Source organism: Leptopilina heterotoma, unplaced genomic scaffold, assembly GCF_015476425.1.
Source record: "Leptopilina heterotoma isolate Lh14 unplaced genomic scaffold, ASM1547642v1 Lhet_302, whole genome shotgun sequence".
NCBI classification, from domain to species: domain Eukaryota; kingdom Metazoa; phylum Arthropoda; class Insecta; order Hymenoptera; family Figitidae; genus Leptopilina; species Leptopilina heterotoma.
In genome coordinates this window covers 523,452-538,321 of record NW_025111005.1, presented here as the reverse complement: position 1 = coordinate 538,321, position 14,870 = coordinate 523,452, and positions in this window count along the sequence as shown.

Below are 14,870 nucleotides of genomic sequence, written 5' to 3'. Positions count from 1 at the left end.
TTGTCGACAATGCCCTATAATCGACAATGACCGTAACATATATATATATATGGGACATTCCACGTCAACACGGACAGAGCTCTAAACAAAAATTGCTTTGATGGATTTAAACGTTCTAGGGCTTAAAAGATTTCTACGTTCATGTACTTTAAGATGCCGATGGGCGTTTTTTGCAAAATTCCATTTCCGATGCCAATAGAACTGTCAAAACTCAAAAGGTCCAAAAATCTCAAAATACTTTTATGAATTAAAAGCAAAAAACGAGGTAAATAATTCTGTAACTCATTCTTTATAAGTTTTTAGGGTTCCCGAATATAAATCTAAAGTTTTTTTTTTAAAATCCAAAATGGCGAATTCAATATGGCGGACAAAATTCAAATTTGATCAGATTCGATTAAAACTTGTTACTCGGGGGTTTTTAGGGTCGCTGATTACGAATCTGAAGTCACTTTTTAAAAATTCAAAATGGCGGATCCAATATGGCGGAAAAAATTTTCAAATTTGATCCGATTCCCTTAAAACGTTTTACTCGGGGGCTTTTGGGGTCGCAGATTATGAATATGAAGTTACTTTGTAGAAATTCAAAATGGCTTATCAAATTTTTTAATTTGATCAGATTTAATTAAAAAGTGTTACTCGGTGGTTTTTAGCGTATCTGATTATGAATTTGAAGTCTCAAACACAAAGTAACTTCATATTCATAATCTGCGACCCCAAAAGCCCCCGAGTAACACGTTTTAAGGGAATCGGATCAAATTTGAAAATTTTTTCCGCCATTTTGGATCCGCCATTTTGAAGTTTCAAAAAGTGACTTCAGATTCGTAATCAGCGACCCTAAAAACCCCCGAGTAACAAGTTTTAATCGAATCTGATCAAATTTGAATTTTGTCCACCATATTAAATTCGCCATTTTGGATTTTTAAAAAAAACTTTAGATTTATATTCGGGAACCCTAAAAACTGATAAAGAATGAGTTACAGAATTATTTACCTCGTTTTTTGCTTTTAATTCATAAAAGTATTTTGAGTTTTTTGGACCTTTTGACTTTTGACAGTTCTATTGGCATCGGAAATGGAATTTTTCAAAAAACGCCCATCAGCATCTTAAAGTACATGAACGTAGAAATCTTTTAAGCCCTAGAACGTTTAAATCCATCAAAGCAATTTTTGTTTAGAGCTCTGTCCGTGTTGACGTGGAATGTCCCATATATATATATATATATATATATATATATATATATATATATATATATATTGTATTTTATTATTTTAATTCTAATAGTTAATAATTTTTCCTTTACATTTTATTTTAAATAAAATAGGCAACATATATATGTATATATATATACATATACACACACACTCATTTGCTTATGTGGTTGTTGTTTCTTAAGTCAAAAAAAATAAAAATGATAGCCCTTCATTAATTGATTTACCTGAAAGTCATGAAAATAAAATATTTTAATTGCTGAAATAGTACTTTCAGATGGAAGAAAAGGCTTACGGTCTTTGAACCGTGTTCATTTTCTGCGCGATTTTAAAAAATGCTAAGCATGCATTTCATTAGTTAATTTTAATTAATGATAAATAAAATATAAAAATTTTGTAAAATTTTTGTTACGATAATGGCGTAACAAACCACCGTGGAAATTCCGTTTTTCGTCCCCGAAAACAAGTCGCAATGAAAATGAACTTGGGTTATGACATAAGTTTCATGTCTTTCAGGAAACGCATAAATACTTCATGTGATAAATGTTTTTCTTTTACATTTAAATTTGTAGTTTTATCGTAGAACAATAGTTAAATGTGAGCTTTAAATAACAATTTGATTTTTGTTTATTTGTTTGTTAATCGTCTGTGTTAAAGAGAAACATTTACCTCATGCATGTTTTCAAAATCACACATACAAAAACAGTAAAGATCCACCTTAAATTAAGTAGATCACTAATTTTGTTTAACCTATCCATTTTACCAGTGGAAGTTTAAAATAAGTACTTAATGCCTTATAGCAGGATACCTTAATTTAAAGAGAATCATTACTCTCATCCTTAATACATAAAATAAAATACGCTCATCGATTTTTAAGATTACAATCTTGTGTTTTCTGAAAAACGATTACAATCGGACCTGTCGGAATGCAACACTACTTTAAATACCTTTTTTTTAATTAATAATGTCCAACAAGAATTATTTTCACTTAGTTTTGAAATGTTGTAAAATACCATAAAATTGAATTATAAAATAATTTTATAAGTACTGTTTTACCAAAAAACAAATTAAAAATATCAAGTTGCACTTCGGCAGGTTATACTGTAAATTTAAGGCATCAGAGAAGTTTATTTATTTATTTAGAAAAAGGATAATTTTAATAATTGTTTTATAGTATGTGTATTTTAAGTTTATACCCCTTTCTAAATAATTTATATTTTAGTCTGGAAAATTTTATGAGATTTACAATATTGTTTACGTGAAATAGTTGAATTAATTTAGACAAATAATTTAAATACGTAAACATTAATTTTCTATTTTAACTGATAACACACGTCAAACGAATTTTAAATATTTAACATATTAAAAGAAAAATAATAATAAGAAAATTTTTGCCTCATTGTGTTATCTATTATCTATCAGAAGAGAAAGATACATTTATTTGAGGTGTGTTACCTTGTCTGATTTACCAAATAGAAATCGAATTAGGTTCGTTGATTAAAAAAAGGAAGAAGAAAGGACTCCTTCACCAGTGGGTTTTGAGTAACTGATGACGATCCACTTCTGGTCTTAAAATTTTGTTGAATTGGCCCTTGATTTGCTCATTCATCTGAATATAAATATTCAAAATTATGTCTGTCAAATTGGGAATAGAAGTTGCGTCATCAATTTTATTTAGACCTAAAATTTAGACAAAAAATGTTAATAATAGTTTCAGTGGAAAATAATGGTTAAAACTGGCAACCATTATTTTGTTATTACGTGTCAGGAATATCTGAGTTGTTTTTATGTATTCGTATGTATGTCTTGGTCGACTGTGAATATTAACTGATTATATATGTGAGGCATTCCATTTCAAAACGACCCCCTTCGTAAACAATTGCCAATGTAAGACAATTCTTAAATGAATATTTCTTCCATTCTGTAGAACCAAATTACTTTTTATATTAGTGATTTTGAAAGTAGAATTTCTGAACTTTCTAAAAATAAAAAAATATATTTTTTTAATAATTTAATTTAAATAGAAAATTGAGTTTAAAAATTAAACTTTGAAAAATCTCAAAACACGTTACCTCCGATTTTAATAAAATTCATATCAAACGAAAGCTTGAATATTCTACTTTTTATTTATCAAGCGATAATAATGGACATTTCAGTGGATTTTGAGAAAATAATTAAATTTTACAAACATTTCGAAGGTTATATTGAGAGAACCATTTATTAAGTATAGGGCGGCATTTGTTTTTCTCCATTTATGCATAATAACCTTCTAAATGTCTGTAAAATTTAATTAATTAATTAAAATTTACTGAAATGTCCATTATTATCGCTTGATAAATAAAAAGTAGAATATTCAAGCTTTCGTTTGATATGAATTTTATTAAAATCGGAGGTAACGTGTTTTGAGATTTTTCAAAGTTTAACTTTTAAACTCAATTTTCTATTTAAATTAAATTATTAAAAAAATATATATTTGTATTATCAGAAAGTACAGAAATTCTACTTTCGAAATCACTAATATAAAAAGTAGTTTGGTTCTACAGAATGGAAGAAATATTCATTTAAAAATTGTCTTTCATTGTCAATTGTTTACGAAGGGGGTCGTTTTGAAATGGAATGCCTCATGTATATATATATTCTTTTATAACTTTGGTCTGACAAGTAAAACTACCCAAGTGTCAGACGCCGAATTTATTGAAACTTTTCATACGTCAAGAGGGATAAAAAATAAGATATACGTGTTTTTTTATATCGGCGGTAACTGACTTTAAAGGGTAGAAACTACCCTTTTAATTTTAAGGGATGTAAATTCAATAGTTATCTTAAAATTGCTTAAATTCGATGGAAACTGGTTACTCGGGGGTTTTTGGGGTCGCTGATTACGAATTCGATGTCAGTTTTTCAAAATTCAAAATGGCGGTTCCAAAATGGCGAACGAGATTTCTAAAAATTGCTTAAATTCGCTGAAAACTGGGCACTCGGGGGTTTTTGGGGTCGCTGATTACAAATTCGATGTCAGTTTTCAAAATTCAAAATGTCGGATCCATTATGGTGGACGAGATTACTAAAAATTGCCTGGATTCGCCGGAAACTGAAAACTCGAGAGTTTCCATCAAATTTAAGCAATTTTAAGATAACTATTGATTTTACATCCCTTAACGCCCAAATGGACAAAATTTTGGCATGAAGTTTGAGGACTTATTTCGGTACTTAAAAATCAATAGAAAAATTCACAAATCATCATTTCTTATGTTTTCATATGCGCTCTATCAAATGGCGTTAAAAAAAGTCAAAAATTTATAAACAAAAAAGTTATTAATGTTTTTTATAAAAAAAAGTCCGATTTTTTTCCAATTTTTGTTTAATTTTCAATTTTTTCTACTATGAAATAGCGGAAAAATAATTCCAAATGTTACAAATAACGTGACATAGATATATAACCTAGAAGATAGGACTATAGAGAAAATTAAAAATTAAAATGGTGGCTCAAAAATGGAGTTTGAAGTTCAAATTTTTTTTCAAAATTTGATTCGAAAGTACGAAATTGTTAAAAGTGTTTAAATCAGCTTGAAATTTGTTACTCCGGGGTTTTAGGGGTCGCTGATAACGAATCTGGAGTCCAATTTTCAAAATTCGAAATGGCGGATCCAATATGGCGGACAATTTTTCTAAAAAATCATAAGATTCGCTTGAAACTTGTTACTCGAAGGTTTTTGGGGTCGCTGATTATGATTATAATGTCCAATTTTTTAAATTAAACATGGCCGCTCCAATATGACAGACAAATTTTCAGTTGAAATTCGATAATCACGTTCTTTAGACATTAAAATACTTAAAATATTTATAATGTTTTCCAACTTTCACCACGTGGAGGTAAACGTGAACTGAAAAGTCTTTTTTTTTATTTTTAAAATAAATTATGTCTTTTTTTAAAATATATTTTTTTAGAATTAATATATTGATAAGTAAAATTAATCGAATTAAAACTGTGAATAATGATTTTTTAAAGGTTTTACAAGAGCTGCAAGCTGGAGATATAAAAATTGTTTTTTTCAATTTGACCTTGAAATAAGTAATGATTAATATAAAACATACATTTCCATTTTTTGACCTTTAAATTCAAAAATTATAATAACAAATAAAAAGAAGAAAAATACATAAAAAATGAAAAAACAAAAATAACAAAAAAAAAGTAAAAAAAATATAAAATTTAAAAATAAAAAGAAAGACTTTCCAGTTCACGTTTACCTCCACGTGGTGAAAGTTGGAAAACATTAAAAATATTTTAAGTATTTTAATGGCTAAAGAACGTGATTATCGAATTTCAACTGAAAATTCGTCTGTCATATAGGAGCGGCCATGTTCAATTTTAAAAATTAGACATTACATTCGTAATCAGCGACACCAAAAACCCTTTTGTAACAAGTTTCAAGCGAATCTAATGATTTTTTAGAAAAATTGTCCGCCATATTGGATCCACCATTTCGAATTTTGAAAATTGGACTCCAGATTCGTGATCAGCGACCCCTAAAACCCTTGAGTAACAAATTTCAAGCTAATCTAATCAGTTTATGAAAATTTGGCGGCCATATTGAATCTGCAATTTTGAATTTTAAAAATTGGATTTCAGATTCATAATCAGCGACCCCAAAAAACCCCGAATAACAAGTTTCAAGCAAATTTAATAAGTTTTTAAAAAAATTGTCCGCCATATTGGATCCGCCATTTTGAATTTTTAAAATCGGACTTCAGATTCGTGATCAGCAACCCCTAAAACTCCCGAGTAACAAATTTCATGCTGATCTAAACACTTTTAACAATTGCGTACTTTCGAATCAAATTTTGAAAAAAATTTGAACTTTAAACTCCATTTTTAAGCCGCCATTTTAATTTTTAATTTTCTCTATAGTCCTATCTTCTAAGTTATATATCTATGTCACGTTATTTGTTACATTTGGAATTATTTTTCCGCTCTTTCATAGTAGAAAAAATTGAAAATTAAACAAAAATTAGAAAAAAATCGGACTTTTTTTATAAAAAACATTAATAACTTTTTTGTTTATAAATTTTTGACTTTTTTTTAATTCCATTCGATAGAGCGCATGTGAAAACATAAGAAATGATGATTCGTGAATTTTTACATTCTCATCACATGAGAAGGTATTAGTTTTGGTCGAATTTTGACTTTTGCTAATTTTATGAAATCTTTACGTTTTGAGGTGCCCTGAGTCCGAAAAACATGGTCCGGCGAGTGCGTCTGTCTGTCTGTTTGTCTGTCTGTCCGTCTGTAGACGGTAATATGTTGTTCCCACGATTACTTTTGAAAAACTTATCGGATCGTTTTTAAATCCAACACACTTGAAGTTGGTGTAAAAATGAAGGCTAAGTTCGTTAACCAGCCATTTTCGTGGAAAACTACAAAAACTACGGTAGATTCAAAATTTTGAAAAATAAATTTTTTCAAATTTCGGAATTTTTAACTACATTTTATTTTAGATTAGGAAAATACAAACAACTTTTCTCTACAACATTTTTTCACTGAAAATTAATTTTTTTTTTTAAGTTTTTGGGTCAGTCTAGCTCAACTGGGTTAAAAATTTTTTATTGATTTTTTAAAATGTTATAACTAAAATATATTCATAAAAGTTTTAACATTTTAGAAAATCAATGAAATTTCTTTTATACAGTTTGGCTGTTTTGACCCTTTTTTCCATTTTAATTTATGGTCCTATCTTGTTGGAAATGGTTTTTTACATTCTCATCACATGAGGAGGTATTAGATTTGGTGAAAAATTTACTTTTTATACCTCAGGCACAAAATAGGCTCTTTTAGATAGCAGCCAACAGGAACTAAAAGCCATTCATTTGTCCACTTGAATGAAAATGGCAACCTTTTTTTCCCATGGGCAAAAAAAACAGCTAGTCCCTGCGTTATTTTTGCTCATGGAAAAAAAGGCCGCCATTTTCATACAAGTCGAACAAGTGAATGACTTTTACTCCCTGTCGTCTGCTATCTTAAATCGCCACTTTTGTACCTTTGGAATAAAAAATATCGTAAGTAACACGGGATTTAAAGGCTGCCTTTACATACCTTGTTGCTTAATATACTATTTGCTAATTTTATGAAATCTTTGCGTTTTGAGGTGCCCTGAATCCAAAAAACATGGTCCGGCGTTTACGTCTGTCTGTAGGTCTGTCTGTCTGTCCGACGATAACTTTTGAAAAACTTAATTTTTTTAAAAACTTTTTCGAATTTTTGACTTGTTGTCTCATCTTAGTGGAGGTGATTTATTGTTGCTTGTTAAAACGATGGGTAAATTTTAGAGGATTGTTTTTATTTTCTTAGTTCAAAATTTTTTTTGAAATGCTGTGCTATTTATTATTATTTTGTTCTAATTTGGGTATCCTACCTTTGCTTTGCTTACAATTTCTAAGCAAAGAATACACGTTAATACCTGAAGTAATTCTCATATTGTTGAAAATGACCTTTAAATTAAGAAGAGAAGCTTTAGAAAACGTTTACTATTTTATAAGTTATTCAAATATTTGTATAGCATTAAAAATGGCATTTGTTTCAAAATCTAAGTGAATTTCTTGTTTAAGCTCAAAATAACATATAATAACAATATTTGTTAATATATTTAATAAATTATGTAAGAGGCGCGTCCTGCCGGAAGGTCCTACCGAAAGTTTAGGCGCTTGGACGTTCTTTTAAAAAAATCATGCAGAAAATTTATCTAATTGTTCATTTTTAAATCTTCAGTAAATTTAAAGTTTTTCTTATAACAATTAAACTATCACATTCACTGTATCCGGATTTACATGTTTTTAATCATACATTTGATATATATTTACAAATCACGTATATACGTATATTTCTACAAAGTTTAAATATTTATTATTCAATCACTATTGTAAGAAATTTAGTATAAAAACTGTATTTCACATATGAAAGTAACTTTTCAAAATTTTCATTTTTTCGTTCTAATTTTTTTAAAATAACTTTAAAAGAAACAAAAATCGCGTTTTAAGCTTGAAACATTTTTTGAGGGTCAATTTGAGATTTTTGATTCACACTTACAGTATTGATAAAAATTAAAAAATATTATCCAAGTACCCCTAGAGCGTGTTGGCTAATGCAATAGGCTATGTATATAAAGAGCAACCTACGATTTCGACGAAGTGTACGTTCATTATAGAAAAAAAGTAAGCGTAATATAGGGACGTTCGTCTTTTTAAAAGAAAGCTAAGATACCAGAGTAACTTTTTAGGAGATAAACACTTAATTAAAACAAAAATGTCCGAGTAAATCAACAAAGAGTGAAAAGTCAGTCATTACGCTCCGGTCTACACTGCACAAAAACCTTGATACTAATACTTTAAGAATAATTTATCTGCTTCTGCAAATCATGTTTCTGCTAAGAGAGTTAGTATAATTAAAAATAACTTAACAATTTAAATCATCAAGACCAAAAATATACATTTAAATCCACTTTATCTCGCAATCATCAGCAAAAAAAACATGTTATGAGAATGTAATCCTTAAAGTCTTAGTAACTTTAAGAAAAAAAATGTTTTATGAAACATATAATAGGAAACAAGAACACAAATAATGCACAACAATTGCAGACCGCCGCGAGCCATTTGCGCGCGAAGCGCGCAACAACACACGGAGCGCGAAGCGCGACGTGTGAAATAATCGCCGGAGCGCGAAGCGCGACGATCAATATTCGCGCGCCCCGAGGCGCGATTAAACTTGCGAGCCCCCGCGCGAAGCGCGGATGAGAATGTGTCCGCGCTTGCGCGGACAGATTTTTTTATTGATTTTTAAGTACCGAAATAAGTCCTCAAACTTCATGCCAAAATTTTGTTCATTTGGGCGTTAAAGGGTTAAAATTAAAAGGGTAGTTTCTACCCTTTAAAGTCAGTTACCGCCGATATAAAAAAACACGTATATCTTATATTTTATCCCTCTTGACGTATGAAAAGTTTCAATAAATTCGGCGTCTGACACTTGGGTAGTTTTACTTCTGAGATTTGGCACAAAGAGTATCAAGATTCATCCACGGTTAAAAGTGATCTTTACATCACCACCGCGGATAATTCCTGCTACAAGTTCTTTTTTTCAATAAAATGCTTTATGAATTTTTGTCTTACATTGTTAGGTTATGTTCAGAGTCTTCAGTGAGTCACGTTTCGTTATGTTGTATTCGTTAATTGTATTCGTCACGTCGAGAGGCAAGAATATTATTTATTATAAAATAAACAACATTCCTACTATCAAAAAAAAAAATATTAAAAAAAAGATATATTGCAAATAAAAACATAGCTCTCCATTTTGTCTCGAAGATACTCCAAAATTTCATATACTTTGTGTGGTCAAATTACTTTCATATTGTCTTGTTTTTAAAAACTTATTTTAGCGCATTATTTTTACCATACAAAAGAAAGAAAAGGAGTGAAATCATTCTTTTGATCATTTATACTTCTAGGGTGCATTTGTATTTACGGTACTTGTGCGGGGATGATTATGATGCAACACCAAGTAACCTTTACCTGCCTTTCCGTAAGTGTCCCCTAATTAAAAGAAAATGACCATCAGTCTGACTAATCCTTGATTCTCTCAAATGCAGGCGGTAATATTGCTATAAATAATTGACTACCTTCTTTTGTAACTTTTAATAACAAAGGTGAAAAAGAAGTCATAAAAAAATGTTAATTATTAATTCAATTAATTAAAGTTGATTTTGAATTTTGAAGAGAAAAGGAATATAAAGGAGCAATAAGATTATTAATAAAAATTAAAATCAAATAAAACGAATTTTATGCATATTCTTTTCGCCACCGCGGAATATTCCTGCAGTTTGTATAGTAAAATTGTATATAACTTATAAAGGATTTACTTATTTAGACATTAAACAAAACAGTTATGATTGCAAACAAAAATAATCTGAGAAAAATTATTATGCATGATTATCAACATCAAAATGATATATATAAAATAAACTTTATTAAATGCAATGGTTCCTTTGTCATTCAGAGCTCGAGATTACATTGACAAATTCTGACCCTTTAGGATGCGATACAAAAGTTTAAATCTGTGTAACATGTGCCTTTATACTTAAATTTGAAATCAGTGGTTTAGTTTCTATTAAGCTATATGTAATATGTGTATACTATTAATCTCAAGTGGTTTTGCTTTGTCATAATGCTTACTTTTATCCTAAGCGTATTCTAATTACCGCAAAAGTGGAAAACTTAAATTTTAAACTGTTTTGTGCTTTACACTTGAGAAATTTTTTTTTTAATTGAAGAGTTACAGTAAAATATATAGAAATTGCAATATTTTTTTTTCTTATAGATCACATAAACATGTGTCATAATTTATAGGTTAGAACGTCTAAATGATTTTCCTTACATTAAATCACTTTAGTTTATAGATGTTTATTATTCATAATTATTTAAAGAATGTTTAAAAATTAACAAAGCAAAACCACTACAGAATTATATAATTAAAATACTTTAAAATACTGATTATTCTAATGTAAGTAAATGTGGTTACAAGTTATATGATTTACATAATATCTTTAGGTACAAATAAAAGAAAGAACTCTTGTAATAAAAAAAATAAATTCCTTTGAAATTAAATTAATCTTAGTAATGTTTTTTTCAGTAAATTTATCATGAAATAATAAATTAAAATAGTTAATACAGGCTACAGCACAAGAGGGAAAAGGATATAAAATGCTTTACACGTAGTACTAGTATAGTACGAATACAGTAACCGTACGATAATCTAAATGACAAAAACCTTAGTATACCATACTATCATCGTACCCGCACTACACCAGTATATCATACTGGTACGGCATACCAGTGCAGTACCCGTTACCGTACAAAGGCAGATGGCGAGTACAGTACTAGTACGACTCATTCGACATACTTGCACTGTACATGCATCGTACCAGTACGCTGGTTAACTGGGTAATTATAAGTTTAGATTTCTTTCCGCCACCGCGGAATATTCCTGCAAATTTGTTGCGAGAATAGAGAAAGAGAGAGAGAGAAAAATAAATAAGCAAACAAAACAAAATTAATCATTTAAACTTTTATTTTTGTAAATCATTAATAACACAGGCACACAAAAAAATAAAAAAGTCAAAACCCAGAGGTCACACCCGCCCCTATCCCCATGTTTTTGGGGTCGCTGAAACCGAATAAGACCATAAAAATTTTTTTTCATCGGCCATTTTCCCGATACCACCCCCTTGCACCTGCTCCCGGGGGTTGGAATTTCAGTTTAAAAAAAAGTGGAGTAGGGTGTCTATTCCTATGTTTTTTAGGTCGCTAAAACCAAAAAAGACTACCAAAAACAAATTCTTCCCTCCCTTAATCCCCTACAACCCCCTTAACACCCGAAAGGTGGGGGGTCGAAATTCGAATTTTCACGAAAAGTCGATTACGGTGTCTAAACCTACGTTTTTTGGGTCGCCGAAACCAAAAAAGACTACCAAAATCAAATTCTTTCCACCCTCAACATCCTACAACCCCCTGCAATAATTTTTGATAATTAATATTTAATTTTCAATCTCCCAAAAATCAATTCGTTTTATTTGAAAAAAATTATTACAGGGGGTTGTAGGGGATCGGGGTGAAAAGGATTTGATTTAGAGAATCTTTTTTGGTTTCAGCGACCCAAAAAACGTAGGTTTAGACATCGTAATCGACTTTTCGTGAAAATTCGAATTTCGACCACCCACCTTTCGGGTGTTAAGGGGGTTGTAGGGGGTTAATGGAGGGAAGAATTTGTTTTTGGTAGTCTTTTTTGGTTTTAGCGACCCAAAAAACATAGGAATAGACACCCTACTCCACTTTTTTTAAAACTGAAATTCCAACCCCCGGGAGCAGGTGTAAGGGGGTGGTAGCGGGAAAATGGCCGATGAAAAAAAGTTTTAATGGTCATATTCGGTTTCAGCGACCCCAAAAACATGGGAAAAGGGGGGTGTAACCTCTGGGTTTTGACTTTTTTATTTTTTTGTGTGCCTGTGTAATGGTATTGATGATTTTGTGAAAATTAAAAGAGTGTATGTGTGATTTATTTTTACAGTGGTGGAAAATTAAATTAAAAAAAATTTTTTTTTTTACTAGAAAATACAAGAACATGTATTTATGATAAAACAAAATTGTTATATAATTATTAAGGCCATATCAATCTTAATTAATTATAATTTCAATTGTTTTTATACTTTAGTAGTATTTTTTTCAATTTAGAAGTAAAAGAGGGAATAGAAAAAGAAATAAAATTCTGGATTTTAATATAAACACAACTGTGATTTAACAAAAGGAAATAATAATTAATAATCAATTACAACAACCTTTAAAATTCAAATTTTAATACTGAAATAAATTAATAACGGCTAGGATCATGGTATCTAACTAAATTTTATTTTTGACTAAAATCAATTATGTATTTTTTTTATATGACGGGTCCCACGTCAAGAGACCCAGGTCCAAATTTTAAATGTTTGGGATCGGGTTAAAAGTTTGCACAAACAGTAGTCCTATTCGATACAATTAAAAATACCAAATATTATTAATTTATTTAAACAAATATAAAAACTGGAGGGGGTCAAAGTTTAAATTTTTGGTCTAACATGGAATATTTGAAAAATTTGTAGTTTCTTTGAAACAAAACGAAAATACATTTTCTATTTTGGGTTTTTCTGCTGTTTTTCAACACTTTCTAATGATGTAAACAAATGTAGAGAAAAAAAAATTTTGACTTTGAAAAATTAAATTAAAAAATTAAATTTCATTTTTTCATCAAATGGACAGTTTTTATTTTTTTAAAAAAAATTTTATCATAAAGGTGAGGTTTTTTCCTAAAAAGAATGTATAGGTCAAAACGTGGGACAAGAACTTTTAACTGGTCAAAATAAACATTTACTTCTGCAATCCACCGCCCCTGCGCGTTGTTGGGCTGTATATTGTTTATAACAATTAAAATAAATTATTTTATGCTTTATTAATTATCTGGTGGTCATATTGGATGAATTTAAATTGATTTAGATCATGTGCATTAACGGAATAAGAAAATAAACGTCCTTTTTTAAAAAAGTGTATTAATTTGTTAACTTTGATTTAAAAAAAATTATAAATAATTAAAATCCCCAAAATCGGCCTCAAAGGATGTCTTAAGAATTTATTCCCCTTTAATTTAAGACAAACAACACTCAAATCGGTTAAAAATTGTAAGCTATAGACATTTTTTAATAGGAAATTGTAAAAAAAATTCCACTGTGGGCCGGTGCAGTGCAGATATAAATTGCTTAATTTGACCAGTTAAAAGTTCTTGTCCCACGTTTTGACCTATACATTTTTTTTAGGAAAAAACCTCACTTTTATGATAAAATTTTTTTTAAAAAAATAAAAACTGCTTATTTGATAAAAAAATAAAATTTTATTTTTTAATTTAATTTTTCAAGGTCAAACAATTTTTTTTTTCTACATTTGTTCACACTATTAGAAAGTGTTGAAAAACAGCAGCAAAACCCAAAATAGAAAACGTATTTTCGTTTTGTTTTAAAGAAACTACAAATTTTTCAAATATTCCATGTAAATTTTTGACCTGGGTCACTTGACGTGGAACCCGTCATATATTCGTCATAAATTAAGATAAACGATAGATACAAAAAAAATTAATAAATTTGTTAATTCAGTTATTTGTTATTATTATTGATTAACTACTAGATAAATAAAATATTTATTAGTTGATTATATTATTTTTATAATATGATTATTCAATCAATGATTAAAGAAATGATACAAGGCCGATTATCCACCCGAATTTAGATAATAAAATTTATTCTCATTTTACCCCTATATCATTAACATATAACAATCATATTTGTTCATTATATTATATTATTTATAACTGTAATATTAATTACTTTAAAAATAAATTTTATTTACATTTATTTATTAATTATACTTAATAATATTTTATAAAGATACTGTTATTAATTATTTGTTTAATTTATTTACTAAATTATTATAATTATACTAATTGTCTATTATAATTTCATTTACGCATATTTTTTTTATACTAAAACTTCTAACCTAAGAATTTTGCTATATATATACATATATATATATATTTTTTTACTTAATTTATTAAATTTATAATTATAATTTAATTAGTGATTCTAGAAATAATACAAAACCAACCGTCTACCCGAACTTAGATGGTTAGTTTTACTATCATGTTTTTTATATTTGAAAATTTTAAATTTTATTTATTGATTATATTATTTTTATTTTTATTATATATTTTATTATGTAATATCGATTATTTTGCTTTATTGTTATTTATACAATTAAGTTTTATTTTCATTTATATTTATTTACTTATCGATAACTATAAAAAAAATTATTTACAGTTTAACTGACATTCTAAATTTACTCGATTTTACAACTTGATTGACTTAATTTTATTTATTGAAGTTGATGTTTTGATTTATCATGATTCTTAAATCCCTTAAAAGAATCACAAATATTTTAATTTTCATTGTAACTATTTTTCTTTTCCATTAATAAATATTAGTCTTAAAAACAATTTTAATTATTCAAAATTATGCAAATTCCTTGTAGTTTTTATTAATT